Consider the following 6,212-nt stretch of genomic DNA (forward strand, 5'->3'; position numbering starts at 1 on the left):
ATCTGGCAAAAAAGAACACCTGCCTGGCATGTTGCATGGATTCACTATTTTGTTGAAAATTTCAATAAATAAATAAATGTAAATTATTATATTATATTATATTATATTATATTATATTATATTATATTATATTATATTATATTATATTATATTATATTATATTATATTATATAGTGTGAATGTGAGTGTGAATGGTCATCTGTCTCTCTGTGTTAGCCCTGAAACAGATTGCTGAACTATCCAGGGTGTACCCTGCCTCTATGGCAGGTGGGATAGGCTCCAGCTCCCCTGCGACCCTGAATTGGATAAGCAGAAGAAGATGGATGGATGGGTGGATGGATGGATGAAGGGATGATATTCAGGAGTTAAAGTGGGATTAAGCAACAGGTGAAAGAATGACTTAGAAATAATTAATTATTTAGTGTGGTCTAGTCATTTTTCTGTACAGGTTGTGATCAGCTAGCCTGTGCTACTACTCTGATATTAACTGCTCTTTATGGATTTAGCCAACTGAATTCAACAAAAAGCAGATGTTATATGAGCTCTCATGACTGATTTCCAACCCGTAGACAGTATAAAGTGTCATGATCTAGGGCTGGTCAGATTCTCTCCCCCTTTTCACTCTCCCTCTTGCGTCCTTCCTCTCTTTTAACACAGGTGGAGCTACGCAGGTCCCTCACTGAGCTGCACCTGCTGGCAGAAGCTGTTGATTTCCTGCTCGTCAGCTGACACACCTGTTCCTTAATAGTTCATTACCTACCATTATTTAAGGACCAGCTCTAGCTCTCATTCTTTGCCAGACTGTTGTGGTGGTCATCAGGCTCTCTGATGCTAGCCGCAGTTCCTTGTGTGATTCGTTTGCCAAAGTCACTTCTTTCTGCTTCTTAGGAACTTTCCTTGGCAGCTGAAGAACTCTTTCCCTGTGGAAGTTTCTTCACAATCCTGAGCTGGTCTGTTCCTGCAAAAGAGAAAATTTTGCTTTCACTTAGGGTTAGGGTTAGGGTTATCTTCTTACCCCCTGGGAAACTCTGGCCAGCTGCTCTCTCAGCTGCCAGCTTCACCTGGAAGTCCAAGTAAGAATCCTATTCAATCCAGATTTCTAAGTCTTCAGTATTGCACTGGCAGAAAGGATTGACCTACTTCTCCTCTCTGACAGAAGTCTCCTCCTCCTGCTCTGTAAACTGAAGCTCTCCTGTGGCTCTCCCAGTTGCGAATTCCTGTTGTTTATTCCTGAACTACAGTAAAATAAAGCTTTAAAAACTGCACACTGTTTGTGTTAAAGTGTTTCAGACTCCACTGCTTTAATTACCTTCATTGGTTATGACAGAAGTTAGCAGAAAATGTAGACTTTAGTAAGTGAATCTAATTAACAGAATAGCAGTAAATTTAATTTAATATCTGCTACCCTTGATGTAACCTAACATTGACCACGAACACCACAGCCTGCTCTGCACCAGTCCAACAGAGTGCACCACTGTAAACTTCATTGCAGTACTTTTTTTTTGATAATACAAAATTAGTATACATTTTATTTCAGAAGACATTTATGTAAATCATTTCAGCTATCACGAAGCCTTTAAGAAGCAATGCCTCATTTGAAAACTCTAAAATGAATTAGGACATTACAAGTAAGCTCTAAATTTCACTTTTCTACTACAATTTCACTTGCTGAACAGTCCTTACCTTTGAAAATAAGCTTCTATCTCCTCCTGTCTTTCTTACATCTTTCTTACATTTCTCTCAATCTTTTGTCCTCTTCCTAGGACATATGGCAACTGTAAATTATCTAGCAGACACTGTGTGTTTGGCAATGTTTGTTGAGCTCTTTGAAAGCTTGAATTTGAAATTACCTGCCACCAAAAAATTACTCCCTTCATGCTAGCTACTCTTCTGTAGTGTTAACTTCCAAAGTACGAAAAAAATGAATGTGTTTGTGGTGTAACCAAGCAAGTGTTTCCATGCCATCACTGGATGCAATGCCAGGCTGCAGCACACCAAAAATCAACTCATTCAACATAATATGCATTAATTGACTATCAGATTTAAATCAGATTTAAATCCTCATAATATGATGATTAGTTTCCTTACAATGTTGAGTTTGTAAGTCCTGTCTGATCAGTGAGAGCAAAATGACTTTTTAATCTTTAATATAAATAAATACAAGCAATGAAGTAGAAACTATTTTAAGCTAAAGAAATGTCTAAAAACAGTCAGTGCTGAACATCACTGGGTTTGTAGGAAAATTAGGTGCCACCCACACATAAACTGCAGTCACCTACAGTTACATATACCTTATAAAGACAATTAAAAAAAAAAAAGTATATAAAAGTATTCCTCAGTTAGCTGTCACTGATGCATGTCACTTGTCATATATCCATAATTACTATCAGTTGGTGAATTTTAATTACAACCTTTTTTAAAGATGAATATTATTCCTTGCAGTGAAGCTGTATGCAGCATGTACTATATGGTCTTAATAAACCTCCCTGTTTTACAAACTTTCTGAAATTCCCATCTGAATATTAAAATTTTGTGCTCAAACTATTTTGTGTGAACCTTTTTGTCCTGCCAGTCCTACTTTCATTGTGCACACATTATTCATAATGCGAATATTATGCTTGTTATATTCACAATAGACATTTGAAGGGTAATCCCCCCCTTCAAATTGCTCATGATTATAATAATCTAAAGTCATTAAGTGCTTTACTATAAAAGTAGGACTAGTTTTCTTATTTTATTCCTCCTCTTTTTGTCTCTTTCTTTTCTGTCAGACTTTCACAATCTTCCTCCTTCCACTCTGACATATCCCACCAGGCCTCCTGTCCCTACACTGCACTTTCTACAATGCATTTGACCAGCTTTCAAAAAGCATGTTCTTTCCCCTAGCAAAGTCTTTTCTTCTGTATCTTGCCCTGAATTCCACCTTCCATTAAAACACAGATCCCCAAGGCATATCATTAGATATTTTAGATGTTCTTCCACTTTTATATATAAATAAACTAGTTTATGACTAACAAGTACAAAATGGGGCATTTTGTTCTCAGTGGGACATGGAAAGTATTGATCTAAACAGCAGTGCTACAGAAGAGTAATGGATAAGTTCAATATAATATTTTCTTCATGTTACTAGTGTATGTGTGCCTCTAGCCAGTTTTGGCAGCGAGGGATCAGAACTGCAGGGCCTCACTCTTTTGGCTGCAAGCCAAACCACAATGTACCGGATCCTTGTGTTCCTACAGCAGTTGGTTGGCTGGACTCATTCTTAGAGATACTATGAGAAGTTCAGTCATTTAGAAGGTGCTCAGAGTAGAGGTGCTGCTCCTTCAAATCAAAACACCCAGTACTAATATCTTCCAGGCATTTGGGATGCCTTGGTTTATGCTGCTACCTTGCAACCTGGAACTGGATGGATGGATGGATGGATGGATGGATGGATGGATGGATGGAAGGAAGGATTGTAACACAGGATACAATATTCACATTTAGTGGATGTAATCACCTTCCAAGACTATAACTACAAGCTTTTTATTATTATTATTAATCAACCACCCCATAAATGGGATGGTTTTCACTAGAATTACTGAGTAAAGTTGAGATGGTAAATAAGCTCATGTGCTACACATTACTTACATGCGCTGCTGACCTTTCAAAGGCTAGAGTGGCACAATTAGTAAGGCAATACAAAATATCAACGATGTCTGATGATAAAAGCCACAGAGTGGTTCCCGATTTCTCCCAGCAGGGTGGTGATGAGCGCATTCTTACAGTTATCTGAAACTTATCTGACATTCAACAGAAATTTGTCCTGTCTGTATGTGGGCCTGGATTTTGAGCTGTCTGCTTTCATGAACAGGAACAAAGGTGGCAGCCGGATAGGCAGTTATTATTTATGGCTGTCATCATTTTTTGTGTGTGTGTGTGTGTGTGTGGGGGGGGGGGGGGGGGGGGGGGGGGGGGCAAGTGTGGAAATAGGGTTGGAGAGCTGAGTCAAAATTCTACTGTTTTTCTTTTTTCTCAAACAGCGGTGAATTGGACGTCAGTAAAGACGCCCAGACCAAATCAAATCTGAAACATGCATCAGTTTCAGAAATGGCACAAACTGGCATTAGAATTACGGCGCACTTGAGCAAATGTTACAAAACAATAAAAAATAACAAGCTCAGTACACAGCAGCGCAAATGAGCACTGCACCTTTCAACTTATCACCAATCCCACAGCTGCTAAAAAAGTTACACATTTTTGTAAGTGGCCTAATTTGCTTCTTTAACATCTGTATAAAAGGATGCAGTCACTGCCCATAAAACCATAATGACACAATTTTTGCATAATGTTTAAAAGTGAAACTCTGGCCCTGATGTTTGCGTGCATGTGTGTTTTGAGGCTTTTTAGTTTAAATGAAAGAGAAATGATTCATTCATTATTCCCTGTAATTATTTTTAAAGCAGCAGCCGCAGCACCAGCACCACGGAAGTAGTCTAAATTAAAATCTGTTTGTGGTGTTGTAATGTAGAGATTAAGCCCATCATTCCTAAGATCCCAGTAAAAAAAAAAAAAAAAAAAAACCTTGCAGACATTTTACAGACAGAACTAAAGGATATTTAAAATAAAATTAAAAAAGAAAGGAAACAGCAGGGACCAGTAAAATCCTTGCCACCCAACCACAGCCATGGTGTTGGGTGCATTGGCAATCTCTGATGGTGTAATAGTGGAGAAAGACTGTGGGTAATACTGCATTTCGATTTAGTCAGAGGTGGAAAATGGGTGTGTGGAATATGAAAAAAGCCCTAACACTGTTATCGTTGACTGTCTGTGTGTGTGAGATGCGATGTGACAGCTGAGCAGAGCTGTGAGGGCAGAGATGAATTCACAAATGGTAGCCCCAGGGACCTGTGGGTTAGGGGGGAAGGTGGTGGGAAGGGGCGAGTGGGTAACGGTGCATGCTGGGGAGAGTAAGAGAGAGGGCTGGGAGGTTATCAAGGGCTACCGAGGGTAAACTGCAGTGTGGTCAGGCTCCAAATGCAATGCAGAAACAATTCACTATTTCGGATTTATTCTCTTCAGATGAGACAAACATGAGGAAAGCATTGTGTATGTTGAGTTATGTGAAGCCCTCATGGCCTGAAGTGACTTTCAAGGTAAAGAGCAAGGTTATTATTTGTGATGAGCACAGTTTAGAATTTTTTTTTTTCTGTTAAAGAATTAGATGAAAATTTGATGCCATTCTGACATCAAATGTGAAACTACACCTGGCATCTGGTCAGCTTAACTTAGTAAAAAGTATGGGAGAGCTCGCCTGCCCTTTGTTTTAATCCGGAGTGATTTTTTTTGGAGTCTCCAGTGGGTGCCTGAAAACACCACTGTGACCCCAATATACTCCATTAAGTCATTCCTCTCAGCCAAGAAATGCTCATGTCAGTTAATTGGATGATGGCTGTAGCTGAATATTCAACAGGCACACACAATATGAGAGTGGAATTGAGCTTCTCCTCTAACCACTAGCTTTATTGTATTATTATTATATAAAGTGTTAATTATTCTATTCTTGAAAAATATATTATATTACATTATTATTATTATTAGTGTTTTGATGATGGTGGTGTTCAGCTGGGCCAAAGTATATGATCCTCATCATTTTCATACTCATTAAACCTTTCAGCATGCCTCTTGCCCCATGCGGGGGGGGGGGGGCTGAAAGAGGCCATTCTGTATTCTATATAAGAAGATTGAAAATGTGCACATGTAGTCTGTTTTAAGTCAGCAGCACATGCTCATTCCATTTGCTAACACACACAGCCATTTTATGATCCTCACGTACTAATAGAAAGTCATATCTTATCCCCTTTTGTCATCCCCATGATTCATAAAGTCTTGCAGTTTATCCACAGGGAATCCCTCAGAACGTGTGTGTCAAATAACGTCCTCAGTGTGCCAGTATGCACTTTGTACTCTTCAGACACATAATGACCTTTCAATAATTCAGCTCCTTGTCTTTCATGGTTATGAGCTCTCTAGAGCAGCCACTGTCACACTGATTGTTACTGAACTGTAGTTTAAGGTATATTCACGGCACATGTGGAGCAGAAAGTGTTTGCGATGTCCTTTTTAAAACATAGTTTTACACATTTCAACTATTTGTCACCACCTCACATCTCTAACACAACTAGCACAACTGAAACCTGTTGCTGCTGGCAATTTTTTGCTTAATATATATT

The sequence above is a fragment of the Archocentrus centrarchus genome, chromosome 13 (assembly GCF_007364275.1).
Source record: "Archocentrus centrarchus isolate MPI-CPG fArcCen1 chromosome 13, fArcCen1, whole genome shotgun sequence".
NCBI classification, from domain to species: Eukaryota; Metazoa; Chordata; class Actinopteri; order Cichliformes; family Cichlidae; genus Archocentrus; species Archocentrus centrarchus.